Genomic DNA, 19235 nt, shown 5'->3' with positions numbered 1-19235 from the left:
CTTACATGACAAAAGTGTATATGGATAAACTAAAGTAAGACCACCTGCAAGCTCTTGACTATGTGATGCAATAGAAGTACAGTAATATAGCCATTGCTGTCTCTCTCCATTATTTTAAACCTTGTAGGCTCAAAGCAGACACTGTGGCTATGCAGTCAGACTAGGGGGGCTATGCCTAGTACATGTGAATGAAATAAAATGGTAAGCATGATCAGTTTTGTTCCCAGTGTAACATAGCTCTGCCTCGTGAGGTCTTCTGCAGCCCCCCTTTGACCTGAAGTCACCAGCCGCCACTGCTCTCCACCTTTGTGTAAAGCGATGACAGTGGCTGTCCTCCACTCAGCTGGGACAAAGCCAGTACTCAGGCTTTGTTTGAATCTCAATAAAAGTACTAGTAATCCCATTTTCAAAATCTTTCTTGACTTGTCTAAAGCTTTTGACAAAGTCTGCTATCAAAGCTTCCTATACAAACTCTCCTCCTCAGGTCTTGCCAAATTCTTACTCAAGTGATTCTGCACCTATTACACAGTGAACAAGCTGTCAAATGGCAAAATAAGTTCTCTTTTTTCTTACCTGTATCGGTAGAGATTCCTCAGAGATCATCATCTGGTCCTTTACTGTTCAATATGTTTATTGATGAACTACCCATTGCCTCCAAGCATGTATCTATAATACAATATGCTGATGATTCAGTTCTTATTTGTGCAACCAAGACCTTATCTGTACCTCAAGAACTTACTCAACACTCCTTTTCTCTCCTAGAATCCTGGCTGGATAAGTCCAAATTCCTCCCAGACCCTATGAAATCTAATGAATTCTCTTCACTCAAAAACTAAATAACATATTTTCACAGTAACACCGTCCAACCAAACTCAAAATGAAGTATTTTCACATACTAAGCTATTATGTGTGGTCATAGATGACAAGATGAAAATTGGCAATCATATTCAACAGGTAATAAAAAGAACACATCAGCATTAGGATCTTTGGTAAACACATAGCAGTGCTGCAGTGATAGCCATTCTTTCATATGTAAGTGTAAAATCACCTACTGTATATGAAGAATGTCTTTGTCTTTCTCTTTGAAACTCACATCCGATTTAACTCTTTTCAATTGTAGCTCATGTGCTATTAGATAATGTTGAAACTGAACCCTCAGTGTCATTCTTAAAGGATAATTGTGTATCCTCTGCTTATTTCTTCCTTTTCATAACACCATTCCACGTACATCTAGACTATTATCTGTACAACATTCCAGCCTGTAAACCACTTTTTCATTTTCTGTTTTTCTTTCATTATGCATGCTCACTCCGTTTCAGTTCTACTCAGTTAACAATGAATTTCTGTGTTTACATTTTCTAATTTTCTTCCAATGATGCTATATATAAATTCATCTAGTTTTTTTATGAAAATGTTTATGTAGGCAATATTTTTGCTTTTTGCTGATGTAAATTCTGTTTTTTTATCTGTCTTGTATTATTTGAAGCTTTTCTCCCTAGGTCTCTGCTGATAACGGACTACTAGCCCAGTTAGTCACCACCCAGTAAAGAAATGTAAATAAATAAATAATAAATAATTCCTAGTTGTCATGCTTCCATGTAAGGATTTCAGAATCACTTTTCACTTGCATGTGATTTGAACTAGTTCTGTTTGTATCTCTTTCTGCAGATTTTATATTAGAATTTATTACTTTGTTCTTTCTCCACAGCATGCCATTCCTAAATTTCTTACCCTCCTGTATCCTCCTCATATTCCCATCCCTTCTGTCTTCCACTGTTACAAATTCTTTCCCTTGGGCTTTATCTTCTATATGCAATGTTTAATTCAGATTTGATTTAGGATTACTCTTTGCGAATTTATTTTTCTTACCAGCACACCAGAGTTCCCTTTCCCCTATTTTTTTAATTGCTCGCTATATTTTTTAATACTTTAGTCTTTTCGACACTTTCGGTGCTAATCTTTCTACTATGTTTGACTTTATTTTATTGTAATTTTTATGTGAATGCCCCATTTCTTTCCCTACATTGTTCTATATCATTTCAAGTGAGATATTGTAATTTAGTCACTGTTTTCTATAATATTTTGCTCTGAGGTTTCTATGGCTATCATAGATATCATAAGGGTTATCTTTGCTGATGTTAGCATTATATATATAGAGGTTAAATCTCATATATTTGTATGAGATTCTCTTATAATCACAAACATCTCTCCTGATCTGTCTTGTTCCCGGGTACCAACAGTTATCCCCAAATTCATCTTATGACCGTCATTCACAGATATAAGGGTTAAATGTTCGATCTTCCCATATTTCTCAAACTGCACACTAATTTGATGGTGTCTTCACTATTTTCATATTCATCCAACCATTCCATATCAAACTTGGTCAACACTTTTAGAGTAAAAAAAAATAGCAGGCACATTTTAGATCACACTTCATATTTATTATACATTCCAAATCTCTCTGTTTCTCATAATGCTGACATCTATTCTGATTAGTGTCTCAAAGTGGTTTAAAAATGTCGGCATCTGTTATATCTTACAAAATTGTCATTAAGTTAACGAGAGCAAGATTGCTGAAATACTATATAGTATTAGCAATAGAGCTGATTTCTCCATTTTTATCACACAGAGAATAAAAATGGTGGAAGCCGCTAAGAAAAACTTAACAGTGCTTTTAAAATAAAAAGACTTTAAGATTTATGCACATAGATTGATTATGGTGAGTTTAGTTGTACAACTACTTCTGCATATTTGGTGTTCTCAACCTGCTGGCAGAATGACAAAACTTTTTTGAGTTTCTTCCACCCCAGTACAACAAGTCATCAAATATAGTTCATCTTCCAAAATGGTGTGCTTCCACTTGGATATCTCAGCCCTAGACTGCTTGACTCATTTCGCTCCCCATAACCATTCTTAAGCTGTGTCACACAGGTGCTTCTGAATCATTCTCACAATGTTATTAAGCAGCACACGTGCATAAGCAAGCTATTCTGTGAAACCCTGTATGTGAGTGTGTCTGTGCTTGTGTGTGCGTGTGCATGTGCGTGTGTGTGTGTTCAGTGAAATGTATGCTATACATTCATAAGGCATGCAGATTGCAGTCAGATATACACTGCCATTTAGGATCTGCAGGGAGCAGTCTGGGAGCCTCTGTGCACAAAATAAATAAAGAATATGCCATCAGCACTTCTAATTACAGAGGTTTTGAAATGTAAACATTTTTGGTTTTGATGGTGTGTGGAAATCTAAACCCTATAACTGCCTATCTAGCACTGGTCAAAATGTAATAATCAAGGTGTGTGAAATATGCTGCCTTACATGTAAACATGATGGGTATTTTGCATGAAATAATTGTGGCACATGTATATGTGTTTGTGTGCGTAGATCTGTGAGACAATTTAACTTGTCCTTTTGATGGAGAAAAAGGATTACAGATTCAGTATAGCAGACTAAGTACACTGCATTTTCAACAGCACTGGTGCCACATAACCCACATTATAAACATTAGCACTTTGACTAAGGCCAAATGGTCTGCTTCTGCTGTGAACTCTACATACTTTTGGTCTGTTGGTACTTTCTAAGCATTAATATCAATGCTGCCTGCATATAGACTACCCCATCTGGGCATTTGGACTTTTTGTGAGTTAGAGACTTAAATGCAGGGCATACAGAAAGAGAAGTCTGCACACCCTGCTCACTACTGCTGCAAACTGAGCCACGGCAGTTGGATCTGGATGTTTACATTGTTAACTGTAGGAGGTACACAAAGCCTGTTGCAGCCTTCACTGACTGCATCACAAGTTGCTTTATCACAGCATGCAAAATTGTTTTTGGTTGCACACCATGGAAGCATATATGTACAGGTATTGCAAGTGCACCTAATATTCAGGGACGTGGTCAATGAACTACCACACACACACACACACACACACACACACACACACACACACACACACACACACACACACACACTCATGCAGCTCATTATAATCTCTTTGTAATACACGTATACTAGGTAACATCTCCATCTCATTATATGTTATTTAATGTGTAACATCACTGTGTTGATATATTTTAAAGTACTTTTCATCTTTCCAGGAGTGAATAAAGCCTATACTTATTTTTGAGCAACTGCAGAGCAACTGTGCGCTGACCCCAGTGGAAGATGGATTTATGAACATTTTTATAGTTTCACTGTATTTTTTTAAATAGTCTGTATTACAGGGATATGCATACACTTGTGTATGCATATTTTTTTTTGCATTATCCATTGACCATTGGCTGAAACCCCACCTTCTCCAGTTGCCCAATTTTCCATTCACATCCTTATGGCTACCAGGGCAAGGTTTGGGCTGCATAACTGGGTCTATCATACTATGGATGGATATGGTTTTCCTTCTATAATGCTGTAACCCTATACTATGATGATTCCAGACTCTCTATACATGGGCTTGTGTGGGACACTGAGGTGAAAGTCCCCAAATCTGTGGTGATGTGTCATCTAAGGTTTCCATTCTCTTGAGGCATGCAATGGAATACTATGAGGCTATGCCCCACCTACATGGTGAAACACAAAGTAAAAACCAATAACCCGAAACTAGGACAAACAAACCAAGAATCTGAAAAAAACTTGCTGTGGTGCAAAAAGTCCAGACCCAGACCAGAAATTATATAAAAAATATTTTAATATTATGAGATTAAATTGTTAAGTGCTTTCATTTCCATAAACAGAACTTCATCAGAACAATACAATACACTTATTCGCAGGAAGTGTTAGTTAAGAAGAGGAATGTTTTTTATACCCCACTAATATTAGGGACTGAGTATGGTGTGACAAATATTATACCTTAGAAAAAAATATGATAGATCTTCTATTACTACCTTTATTTTAGACAATAACCAAATGTCAGACATTTTGCATAAAATCTGGGCTCTATTTAATGAAAATCCAGAATTTGTAAAGAAATTGGGAGAAAGACCCCTGATGACCTATAGAAAAGATGAGTATTTTAAGAATTATTTGGAGAATGGGAAAACACTTTTTCCAGCAAAAGTAAGGAATCAGTAAGGGGCAGGTATGTTTAGGTGTGGTCAGTGTCAGCAGTGCCCCTACATTTTAAAAACAAATTGTGTTTTGATTAGGGGGAAAACCAGTTATGCTAGTGGTCACTTTTCTTGTGATTCAAAATGTGTGGTGCATTTAGCTCAATGTAAATCATACCCAGCATTTTATATTGGAAAAACTGGTAGGAAATTGAGGGAACATATCTATGAACATAATTATGATGGTAAGAAAAAGAAGAATACCAGTGCATTATTTAAGCATATTGATGTAAATGTAGGACATGAATTTACATTTTTTATTGGAACTTGTAATTTTGGACCCCTGAGGTGGATTTATGGATGAATATATTGAGAGCCGTGAATTGTGATGCCAGTTGTTTCGTAATGCCACAAACGTTCCAGGACTAAATGAAATGTGTTCCATTAGTTGTATTTTCAAATTAAAGCATGATGAGGTTTAAATATAGTATTTAGATTTAATATTCATTTAGGCTATCAAATGTATATGTGCCTTGTGTTTTGTAGATAACTCAAGATTATGTAGCAATAGGGAATATATGTGTGACTGTTTTAATTTTCACATTGATGTTTTATTGTGATTGGATCAGATCGATCATGTGACTTTTAGGTAAAAGCTTTTAAATTAACTGAATAAGTTGTATTACATTGTTCTGATGAAGTTCTATTTATGGAAATGAAAGTGCTTAATTTAATCTCAAAATGTTAAAATAATTTTTTATATCATTTCTGGTCTGGGCCTGTACCTTTTGCATTGCAGCAAGGTTTTTCAGAATCTACATGGTGAAACATAACCTCCCCCTGTGGTCTCATGCCCATGCTGGCCTGGTGTGTACTGCTGGTATCTCCACCTTGCAAGATGGAGGTTGCACACCACTCCACTATGTCCTTCTGCCTCTCCTTCCTGATGGTGTGTGGTCAAAGCCACTTCACTCCTTCCCTTCCTCTCATTGGCTTGTCTAGTGCAGAAGCTGCTTCTTGAACCTGGGTTACCTAGTTAGCAATCAAGGCTCCATCCTTCTATGCCACAGAGCTGACACTGTTGTGGAAACATGCGCCAGGCCACAGATGGTCAAAGAATATTTATACTCTGTGTGTAATTATATGCCTGTTTTAGGGCTATATGTTTTTGCAGTTTGGCTTCTGGTTTTGATACACTGGCAGTACGCATGAACTTGTAGGTCAGTTTGATGTGACCACAAACAACATGTCCTATATGGTGTGACTCAAAACCCAATCACTGTACTTGGTATCCTATAGACTGCTAAGAGGTGACCTGTGTCTGGCATACAGGACATCCTCTGACCCATTACTGATGGATTTACTGCACATCAGCATGTCAAATGGCATCAGAAATACTCATCCTAGGGATCTAAACCTCTTCTGCAACATCAACAAAATTGTTTGGCGGGACAGGTTTATTTTGCAGAGGATATAGTTCATCCCTGTCCATTTCAGGCACAACTTAAATCTATGGTTGGGAAACAGAAAATTTACCCCAGGAATGCTCCCTTTACTACTAATGGACAGATGCAGCTCCTAAATGTTTTATCCCATGCATGTGTTCTCTCAAATTATCTTTGAAATGATTCCAGTCATTCTCAATAGGGGTAATATATAACTATCAACCATAGGATAGGTAAGGCCAATCTATAACCCAATGAGGTATGTTATTTTGAGCACACAAAGGGAAATGTGGTTAGGCTTAAAATGGTCTGCAAGGGCAACTAGCCTAGTACATACCCACAAATCTATAAAAACACAACAACTCAGAAGAAAGGGAAAACATTTACATTAAGAGTGAAGTAATTTTAATAATCTCCAAGGCTTACCTGGTGACAATAAGATCATACACCAGTAATCATGCATGATTCACTAAACCTTGGTAAGTCAAAGTAGAGGCAAATTTTTCATTTTTTTGAGAAGGAGACTTTATGGTTATTTGTAGGTGGTTGCACCTCCCCAAAAAGTTTTCTGCCCCTCTGTCTGACTGTTCCAGTAAACCAGCCCCTATTTAAACTCAGGTTATATGGGTCATAAACAGGGCTTTATCTTTCTGTGCCACAGAGCTGAACAGTTTAGTATTAAACATCACTTTGTTAGACACATCCATTGTTTTCCCCATAAATAGGATCTGGGTTACGTTCTGAGTAGCAATAACTGTTTTTAAGTGTGAAAAGACAGTCTTTTTGAAGGAGGTTATACAGGCAATAATGCCCTTCATGAAGTGTAATTCTGCCTAGAATGCCTGGAAGGGTGTTATTTACACAATAAAACACATACCATAGGACATTATTGTGCTTAGACAATGGCCTGATTGTTAAATTGTTTTGTATTTTTTTTTATTACACTATATATTTTTTTTAATATTTTTGATGTAAAATGGTTCTTCTGCCAAATGTTTCAAAAGTTGGTTTAGTTCATGTAATTGTTTTTGGAGGAAGTATTTTACATCCAGAATATAAGTTATCTAAGTATTTAATGTCCACATTCGGCACGTAAAAATCTACTGCCAATCATTAGCGGACCGGAGTTCCGCTGTGGCGACCCCTAACCAGGAAAAGCCGAAAGACACAACAACACACAGTTATGTTAAGTACTTGATTAGTGAACCCATGGTTAGATGTGCCATGTAAAATAAAAACATAGAATGCAAGGCATTGCAGCTCTGCCCCTTATGATCGTTGACTTTGCAGCTAGAATAGTACTGTTTTAATTAATGATCTGCTGGGAAATCAAAGGAAGATTAAAATCAGTCAGTAATACTGCACATAAAACTGAAGACATCCAGTGCTGATGGACTGCCTGTTAAAGTCACCGTTGTTTCCATCCTTCTTTCTGTCTCACTGTTATTCTCTCATTAACTCTCTGTCTTCATTTCTCACACATACACAAAAGCACAAACACACACTAAGGATTAAAAGCATTCAAATATGACAGACTCGAGTCTACTTTTATCTGTGCTCCTGATGGATGTTTGTTGCAGTCATTGTTGAATTTCTCTCTCTCTCTCTGTTACTATCTCTCTCTCTCTCTCTCCATCTGTCACACACATGCAAGTGCACACACACAGCCACATACACAAAAGTAAGCATGTAGAAAGCACCTGATTTTTTTTCCTTTTTTTTAATTTGATTTTATACTCACTAAACAGCAAAGTGCTGTTTGGCAAGTGTAAACTAATGGCAACCATCAGCTTTTTTTACAATCTAAGCTTCATGACAGCTTAATGTGTTGCCGTGAAGTGGCAGACTAATTTTTCAGCGGGCATCACCTGTACAATAACACCATGCTGGAGAACATTTGTTTTCCAGTCAGGCTGTCAATGTACAGCTCACCCGTTCTCTAATGTAAGTTTGTTCTCTTTTCAAAGGGGCAGTGATCGTGAAGCAAATCCCATTAATTAAGGGGGGTACTGAGGATGAACCACCTCATGAAAAGTGTGTGTGTGTGTGTGTGTGTGTGTGTGTGTGTGTGTGTGTGTGTGTGTGTGTGTGTGTGTGTGTGTGTGTGTGTGTGTGTGTGCGGTGGGGGGGACAAAACTCTTTGACATTTGCACTCACAGCACTGAGGCAGTTCAGTCTCTTTCCCGATATTAAATGATGCTCCATCCAGTCAAGCCCTTTTACATCAATGTTTAGTAATCAGCATGTAACTGCTAAATGCATCTTCCATATATTTACTCTCCTACTTTTGTCTTTCATCTGTTAAGATTACTTTACTTACATATTACAAGTTTCTTTCTCTGAGATGAATCCAGTTACGGTAGACCAATTAATCATAAATAACAATGGAGTAAATAAATATGTACGGGACTATAGCATGACAAACTAAAATTACTGCAAACTACTTTCAAGATTAAATAATCTTAGAACAGGTTTGCATAGCTAATGAATTAGTATCTTGCTGAAGATGGACTCAGTCATAAAAATTTCTGCGTGACACCACCTAATTTTTCATGAATCTCAGCCACGAGACAGTAGTTATCTCTTTTTAAACTTTCAGTCTTTCATGTTTCTTTCATTATCCAAGTCCTGATGGTAACATGATGCATATATTTATACAGACAATACCATCTTCCAGTATCTGTCATAACTTCAGTATTTTCATTAAAGTTCAATAATAAAGCTACATCATATAGAACATAATTCACTTTAGAGCTGTGCTGGTAGTACAGCAGTTTTAGCTCTGTAGTGCCATTGACCTAGGTTTGAATAGTACAACCTAGGTGCTGGATATGCCAGTCAGAAGTCATGGAAGCGGGTACTGAAACTGCTACAATTTCTTGTTAAATAAGCAGAAACATATGACAAAAGCACTAACAAATCCAGGCTCAAGTTATATCTCATGACATATCCAATGTGTCTGACAGAGTAAATGCTTGCACAAAATGTAATGCTTTGATCAGAATTAAATGGTACCATTGTGCATGACCACAATGGGCAGCCTGAGCAGAAAATGCTGAGCTCTTCAGTTGTTCATCTTATATTTACTTTGTGCAGAGTGCTGTAAAACAACAAAGTTCACCCATTTTTAAACCATTAGAGTTGCTCATTTAGTCCTAATTATAACTCCTACGGGAAGCTGAAAACAAGCCTTTTAGGCTTCTGAATTCACAGTAATTTCCTGTTGGTGGAGGTGATAAAGTCATCAATACAGAATCTCCTGATGTGGTGGACAGCAGTGTGCATTACTGGGGCACTGACATACACTAATGGGATATCACAACTCATCCTGAATGGTGCCATCATAAGCTCATTAATGCTGTGAATTTCAGATGCAGAAAGTCATCAGATGAGGAAATACTCAGAAAAAGGCTGGTGAGGGGAAAAACAGACTGGTATAAGAGCAAACATAATTCAAGAGTCTACTTCATAGGCAGATAAGCTGTTACTAAATACAAGTAGACAAGAGTAGCACATTTATTTGTCAGAGAAATTAAGAGAAACTGTAATAGCAGATAATCAGTGGTTTCCTGAATTACAGGGAAATGCAGAAGAAAAAGTGTGAATGAATGTTAAATAAAGCAGCTTTTTAAAAATTGACTTGTCTTTCTTCTTTTTTTATGCATTAATTGTAGTATTGTAGTATATGTGGTAAACGCTATTGTTCCTCCTCCGAAAATGCTTTTAAAGTCACCTCGAAAAAAAGTAAGCTATGTTTTCCACATCATGATTTAACAAGTACTTTGTGTTCATGTTTTTTTTTTTTTTCATTTTCACAGCTTAGCTTTCAGAGAGAGAACCCTTCAAGTCTGTCCTACATTGGAAACATAATGTGACAAATAACAAGTGACTGCCAGGGGCTTTTGTTATCGCTGACAGTATTGCTACCAGTCCAACACCATTCTGCGTCATTTGGATGGAGCAAATGATCACTGCCAGCTTTAGTCGTGTCAGACATGCAGCCAAAATATTAAAACACAGCCACTGCATAATGTCCGTTTTAAACAAGTAATTATATTCTGTGACATACCATCTGTTAAAGCAGATGTTTTGGTGTACAGAATGCAAGTACAAATGTTCAATTACTTTCAACATTTACTCATAGTGACTCCAGTTATTAAATAATGTCATGTTTTTTAAGCTGTCTGATGTATATACTTGAGAGCTCTCAACTAGATGAGTTGGTAGGCAGATGTCTAAGGACGAGGGTTTGCCAAGTACTAGTAAGTAGGCAAAGAAAAGTCTGCTTCCCGCAGCATTACATTTTCAAATGGTTTGCAGTATATCAAAAGTACAGATCATCTATGAGCCAAAGATACTACCATGCAACCAAAGGTACAAAATATGAACTATATATTCCTAGAAAAAATATATGTTTCTACTTGTCTAAAACACAGCAATTCAACACTCTTTAAGAAATAAGAATTAGGATAAAAAAAATATGGGCTGGCCTCAATAACTGGCACAGACCATTTTTATGAATTAATTAAGGCTGACTTTCCTTTGTACATAAGTGACATTTATTTTTAATATTAATTTTCATGCAGAGAACTGTGACTTTTGGGTCACCACCATTCTTAATTCTGTATACATTTTTTTAATCTCTATATATCATAAATTAATGAAACATTAAATACTATTGAATTTGGTAGTGGTCTTCTTCTCTTCCCTCAGTTTATATGCAGATATAGACTTAAAACTTCAGGATATGCTTCTTGTTTTGATAAATATGTATCTGCAAGATGGCTGATGATATGCAAAGTTTCATGTGATGGTTTGGCTGAAATGTGCAGTTCTGTCACAGCTTCCAATTCACTTATTCTCATCACATAAACCAGTGCATAAGTTAGACTTCCACTGCTGTTCATGTAAGATACAGAACATCTCCCACTCTGTAAAATGTTGCTCCGTTTGTAGTTTGAATTCTGCCTGACAAGAATAATTCAATCTGCAAATATGTATTCCTATATTCCTAGCTCTGTGTATAGGCCCACTGTATTACTGATGCCTGTCCTTTAGGTTTTCTGCTGTGATGAGCTACAATCAAGAAGTCACATACAAGCTTGTGCAAAAAGAGGCTGGTGATCTGCTCTGCAGCTAAGCCATCAGGAACACAAGGGAAAACAGAATAATAATGTTACACTTTTTTCCTGAGTTTGTTCATTAGCTTTATTAACTATGGTTTGCTGCCCCAAACTGCATACATCATATAGCTTTTTGCTGACTAAACTTACTGGACTTCATCTACATCTTTATAAATATTACTAGATGAAGTATACAAATTGTAACGCGGAGAGATGTGCATTCCTTTAGAATTTACAGTAGGGCTGGATGTGCCCCAGGTCACTGTTATCATGATCAAATCCTGAAAAATTTTATTATTAGTTCTGATTGTAAAGTAGCATCTTTCAAAACGTAATGAGATAAAAAGCTTCTAATATTTTATCAAAAAGGCAAACATGAAAACAAATAAATTAATTGCCTAAAATAAAATAAATACATAAGAAATAATGAAACATATGAACTACAGTCAACAGCAAACAATGCATTCACCATCTAGTGGACAGGTTTGTCCAGCATTGTCCAATGCAGCCATGATATCCAAAGTGAAAACATGTGACATAAGCCCTACGGTAACAATACTGATTCATTCACTCTGCTATCTTCACTGACTGTCGCTGCTACCAAATGTCATCTGTCCCCCTTGGCCACTCACACTTTTTCTGCAACCGACTTAGCCTTCTTGTATTGGCAAGGCAGCATGATGCAGGTCCTTTTTTGCTTAGTCTTGGGCAGGTACATCCTTCCACACAGCACGATAGAATGCATATATGCTTTTTCTGTGCCAGCTTCCCCTATTCTCATAAGCACGGATGTGCCCTTCTGGGCCATTCCTTCAGAGGGACTTCTTATGGTGGGATATACCATTTCTATCACTTCTGGACAGACAAGATGACATTGGCCACTCACATCTCACCTGCTGGTAAATTTGATTTGTTTTTTAGGCTTTAATTAAAAAAGACAAAGTTATGATATAGGCAACAAAGATTTTGATGGCAAAATTTAACATTTTTTACTGGAAGCTGGAATATCCATTTTGCTTCTGTATATTTAGTCACACTATAGTTCCATTCAACATGAATATAGTTTAATGCTTGTAGATGTTTTTCAGACATAAATTGTCCTATTAACAGATCATTTTGTGTTGGAGTTATTAGATCTTGTCATGATCAAGAATTATTTGGATTTTGATGGAGACTATTTTCTTCAGTTAGGAAACACAATATGTGGCTGTCAATGGCCCCCAGCTATATTCATTTCAATGTAGCTAGATCTGAGGATCTGCTTCTGTCAGAAAGATGAATTACTTTATTGTATGCCTTTTTACAAGTTTAATTTGATAATACGTGTAGGGATGGATAATGACTATATTTATTCTGCTTGACAACACAGTTGCACCAATTTCTTATTGCTCTATACTGGTTGAACAATGCTGCTTCTTAACTTAATGCTTTTGCTTCCTTACACCTGTACACCATCCATGATAATCCTTAAAGTCTTTTTAGCAGATAGCTATTCATAGATGGAGAGAGGCTGTTTTGACACCCTGGAGTTTAAATGGAGAAAAACTGTGTAGGACATTGTAGCAAGTACTTGCATAGGAATACTACAATCGAGAGACTGTCATCAGGAATCTCACAATATGTACGCTTTGCACATTTTTTGTATTGTGGTATATGTATCTTCCAGTCTGTACCCTGAACAATGTAATTTGCTTTCTCTTTGTTTAGCTTCAACAAGATTCAGGCTTTACAATATATGTGCAGAGGGATAGCTTTGCTGTAGGAAAGATGACCTGGAGGACACTTATGAAGTCTGATAAAATGACAGTCACAGCTATTTTTAGTGGAAGTAAGGAGAGGACCTAGCCTATCATGGCCTCTTTTCAGGTAAGCAGGGTAAATTCAATAGCTTATTCTGCATAGCTGAATGCAGTCACTCAAGGAATCTGTTACATTAAAGTCCTAAAGATATAGAATCTCAGATATTTTATTTGAAGCAGTCTGGATAAAGGTCTGTTACAAAGTGTAAGAATATTTTTATGAAATATAGATACCGGACATTTTAAGAGATTATACTCACTCAGACCCTAGATGAATACAGACTATGGGCATTGATTACCAAGCAATGTGTTGTATAGGTGATCCTTAATAAGTGTAGCAATGGCTTTGGTTTGCTTTTGAAATCCAGCAGGCCTGAATATACAGTAGACTGATTCACTTCTCTGTAGTTGTGGGATCTGAAATAAGTCTTAGTGATACATAGTACATCTAGACTGAACAGCTGGGAAAAGGCTAGTAACTGTTCTCTGTCCTGCACATGCTACATACTTTTATATGAATGATTGTTTTCCAGAAGACAGTAAATAACAGTAAGTCTTCAAGTACTGGCTATGGATCTGTTAGAGGTAGTGGGCCTCAGGTTAGGGTGATTGTCACTTATCATATGCAGACGTGATACAAGCAGAGATGATGGAGCTGAGAATGTTTAAGGTGAAATGTCTTTATTTGATAATACTAATAGCTTTATGGTCTAGAGTACACTATAACACAGGGTAGTGGGACACTAGATCCTAGGCAGGTAGCTAGATGGTGGAAGGGAAGTAACTCAATTAGTTCTTGCTCCAGCATTATTTACTACGTAATAGCAATATTAATGGACATGTAAATGAAAGATATAAGTGAAGTGTAAGGGAAACCATACAAGTAAACTCAACAGTGCTAATTAGCAACAGGCAGTGGGAGATAAATGAAGCAGGAAAATGACTTTTAGACATTTTGAATACAGAAATAAAGAAGCAAGAGAAGAAATGTGGCAGGTTGCAGGGAGAACAAGGCAAAGTACAAGGAAGTAAACACTTTCAGAAAGAGAGAATTAGTCAAGATGCTGCTGGTGTAACAGGTGCACAGAATGATAAGTAAAAGTATATAAGGAAGTGATTGCATTAAAAACTACAGTGTAAGTTTGAAATAGAATGGTTAGAGGAGAAAACTAGATAATGGAGCAGAGGACATCAAATTCTATTAGGAATGGAAAATAGTAAAATAAAATAACAGGCAGCATTAAAAGGGAAGACTGCAGGAATTAAGTGTATATTTTAAGAAGGGATTATTAAATGTCAAAGGGGGACAAAATCCAGTGCAGCAAAATGTTCCAAGGGAAGGCTAGAACAGAAATTAGTGAAAATGATGGCAAAAGGAAGAAACAGAAGATAATGTACTAGGGATGGTGGGGAGATATGAGCAGGAAGAAGAAATGCGCCTAGAAACTGCTTTAGCCAATTAGTAGAGAAATCAAGTACCTGATAGTGCTGTAATTAATATCAATAAAATAAGGAGGGGAATACCAGCTGGGAGGACTGAAGACTGAAGAAAAAAAGATGAAAAAGAAATGAGTGTACAACTGCTGGACATAGGTACATACAGTGAAGTTTCCAATATGAATGTGGAGTGCTGCTTTTACAGAGTTAGTGCTAGTAGCAGACATTTATTTACATCAAATGACATTTCTGTCAGCATCCACATCTTTACCAAGGAAAGGAAGCACTTGGCCAACACCACAACATTGCTCTTTTCCCCACCGTAGCGTGATCTTGGAGTTGGTATATATAGTTGGGGGGGGGTGGGGGACAATATAGGGTGGTGGGTGTTCCAGTGTGGTGATGGCTAAGTGCTTCCTTTCCTGATAATGATGTGGACATTCAGAGAAATGCTGTTCATTGTATAGTGGTTGATAAATTCAGATTTGATGCAGTAAGTTTTCAATGATGTGATATAGACCGATATTTTATATATATATATATATATATATATATATATATATATATATATATATATATATATATATATATATATATATATACACACACACACACATATGTGTGTGTGTGTGTGAGTGTGTGTGTGTGTGTGTGTGTGTGTGTGTGTGTGTGTGTGTGCGCTCGCTTCAGCATTTAAAATTTTAACCTTTGTGATCATGTTAGCTTCTGATTGCTAACCCTTACATTCCTCCCCCACTAAATAAATGTCTGCTACTAGCACTAACTCCGTAACACCAACACTTCGCATTCAAGTTGGCTTAAAATGTCCAAGGGAGATTTTTTCCTTTAGCATATTTACAGCACAACTAGTAACAGTTCCACAACTAGAGCAAACTCTTATCCATTCACTCAAGCCTAAAACACATTTTTTTGTATACTTCCAGTCCATACCCATAACTACACAAAAAACAGTCCTAGCTGAAGGTGGTAATCAACCAAAAATAATAAAAAAACAACAAACAAAGCACTTGAAGGGAAACCGAAGAAAAGAACTCCAAAGAAATAGTATAACCACAATTTATTTTTTTGCTTTCATCCTCAAAGCTCTATGCCATAACACTAATTTTGACCATCACAAGATTCTTACACTTAGGTCCCTTATGAAGCTATACTAGAAAAAAAGTTCATTACATTTGAACACCACCTATTCAAACAAATGAAAGGTGTTGCAATGGGGGCAGCTTGTGCCCCCATATTTACCAATATTGTTTTTGCTCAGTGCGAGAGCAACTTTGTTTTTTACTCTGTTTATAATAAATTTTGGTCTCTGTACAGTCAGTTTTTGGATGATATTATAATTTTTTGGACTGACACTGAGGCCAAGTTGGATGTGTTTTTTGAATATATACATACTACCACAGGGTTTCTCAAGTTTGCTATGACTTCTCAGACTGATCGAGTGAACTATTTAGACATCACGATTTCTAAAAGCAAATAGAAGAGGCAGTTTGAATCAACAATTTATAGAAAGCCCATCTACTCCAAATCTTTATTAAACTTTGATAGCTGGCACCCCATACACCAACAGAAATCTTTGGTAAAAGGACAATGCATTCTGTTAGCTGATATGGTGTCTAGTGAATCCGAATTTTATGATGAGTGTACTATATTAAACTGTATGTTAGAGATAAGTTATCCAGACTCATTTTTTTAAAAATATTTTTAAATAAGTCAAAAGCAAAAGACTGTAGGGCATTTTTCACCCTTTCTGGGTACAGCTAATAGTGAAACATTTGCCCCAGTTCAAGGTGATGGGGATGTGGAAAAAGTCAGTTTTGTCATTCAGTCCATTATACAAAAAAAAAAATATGATGGAGTTTATTTGTGACAGATACTGAATACACCAAATTTGACAGTGAAGTCCCATGCATAGTCTACAAAAAGGATATTTGTTTTAAAACTCTTCTCGAAAGAGGAAATCTTACACAATACAATGGCTGAATGGCTAAATGTGGCCATTGTTCTCAATTTAAATATATTAAAATGGGTGGCGAAAGCCAAACACACTCTGGCTAGGCTTATAAATGCCCTAGGGCAGATAGCCTAGTATGAACCTATGAACCTAAGTAGATACCTTTTATCTTAATGAGTATCGAGTGATAAAATTGTCAATAAAATATGCCTGTGGCAGTAAGGGTGTCATCTATTCAGCCAAGTGCCAATCCTGTACTTGCTTTTACATAAGGAAAACAAAACATAGTGTACAGGTGAGAATTTACCAACACTACTACGATATCAAAAGAAAACTTGAGAAATGCATTGTTTCAACACATAGCAAAACACAATGGGCATTCATTCAAATCTGTAATTACTGATCATGTGGATTTGGGAGAGAGAGAGAGAGGGACAGTCTGATGATTTTTTAGACCTATAAGAACTAAAATGGCAATTAAAAAAACAATGTTACTGTTCACCCAGTACTAAATAAAACAATTTATATTTGTAGCATTTTTAAACTTAGGGCATCTTTTGCTTTTTAAGTGCACATTCATTTATGTTTATTATATTTATATATAAACATGTCAATAAGAACTTTGTCTATGTGTTTGTGTTGTTAGTTTTAAACTTTGTATTGTCCTTTATATATTATATACTCATGTTTTTTTTTTTTTGCTTTGTTTTTTATTTAGTATATTGTGTGGCTTTGAATTAGAGTAAGCCTCTGATCAGATTGTTTTTAACAGTATTTAAATGCATGTTGTCCTGTTGTTATTATTCTGATGAAGTCCTAACATTCTGGATGAAAGTGCTTAATCTCAATATTTTGTGTGTTACATGGTATGACCTGGGCTCCCTGCTTCTACACTTTTTGTTTTTATTAGTTTGTGAGGTATTTTTGGTTTTACATATCACCCTTACATGTTTCATCATTAGGTATGCGTTGAATGTCAGGTCTAAATTAAATTCAACAGTCAACACGTAGTAGGTATGGTCGTGTTTCCTTTATGTAAAGATAATTCTGTCTGAAGTCACACTCATCATACTTCTTCTCAGGGCCAGCACCAGAAATCATGGTATCTTGTACCTTGGCATACTAGGCTGATGTTAACACAAAATGGATGATGACAATGATACCATAGCTCTCATACTCATGACACAGCCAAAGGACAGTGGCACACTGTTGCAAAGTGTACTGGCAGGGTCTTCTACCCTACAGTAGATGGATAACTCTTTAAATAGTGACACAAGCTATTATACTCAAGAGAATGAAGAAGCTACATTACAGCAAGGGACAGACCCCACAGCTCAACACACTTGCTTCTTGTGCAGAGACTGAACCCCTTGATGAAGAGGCTACCCTTTTATATGTAGCAGTACTCAGTATCACACACCTGTATACAGAGTTGCTAGGTGAATGAATATTTCACAGTTAGCTCTAGAGGCAAGCAATGCCTTAACTGATCAGTATCAGATGTACAGTGACATAGCGCAGGTTCAGGCTAAAGCCACTGAAAGTCAGGTAGAGATAATTAGTGTTCTGCACAGTGTATCTGAAGAATTTCATCATTACATGGGATTGGTGGAGGTCTGGAAAAATGCCTTGATGGTCCTTGTGTGCAATATAGTAACACATGGCACCTATGTCAGCCGTCATGTGCAAATTCATAAAGACTTACCAGTTACACTTTGGGAACACAGCTGGATATGGATGGGGAACTGTCAATAAGCATGACAGATGACTAGGTCAGACACCACATGCATCTCAAGATAGTGCTTCTGGCGTATGTGGGTTCACCCAAAAAGAAGGCAAGTAGGCCTTGTTACACCTCTATAACATGTGATAGAAGCTGTCAATCAAGGTCTATTGGAAGCTATATCAACCAACCTTAGAGGTGGAGATATACAAAACTTCACAGAAATTTGTGAAATACGTTGGATTATGAATCTACAAGCCCACCAACTACCAGGTCTTAATATTATGATCCCATTGAAACCAGTCTTAAAGAATAGATGCTTAACTGTTAATTGAACTTATTTTATTCCTTTAAGCTAAGTTGTAATAAGCATGTGAGAACTTAGGTATGACATGTGAGTTTTGGAGACCTGTGCTCCCTTCTGATTAAATAGAGTTTTATATTCAGGAGGGCATAGAGATGGGAAGCAGTTTCAGCACTAATCCAATATTAGTTGGTTTGCTTATATTTTTATCCTCATACAGTTTTGAGATTGTAATTGTTTAGACTGTCCAGGTCAGTCTATACATTTCCCCCTCCCCTTCCCCTCTCCCCACACCCCTTTATACTGTTCACTAAGGGATTCTGCCCTCATACTTTGAGGGGTGGAACTAATTAGTAGCATCTCATTAACAGGCATATCTGGGACTTTTA

This window comes from Protopterus annectens, chromosome 7.part0 (genome assembly GCF_019279795.1).
Source record: "Protopterus annectens isolate FY-2018-M chromosome 7.part0, PAN1.0, whole genome shotgun sequence".
Classification (NCBI taxonomy): Eukaryota; Metazoa; Chordata; order Ceratodontiformes; family Protopteridae; genus Protopterus; species Protopterus annectens.
The sequence above is the reverse complement of the archived record's forward strand: the minus strand, read 5'-3'. Positions refer to the sequence as shown.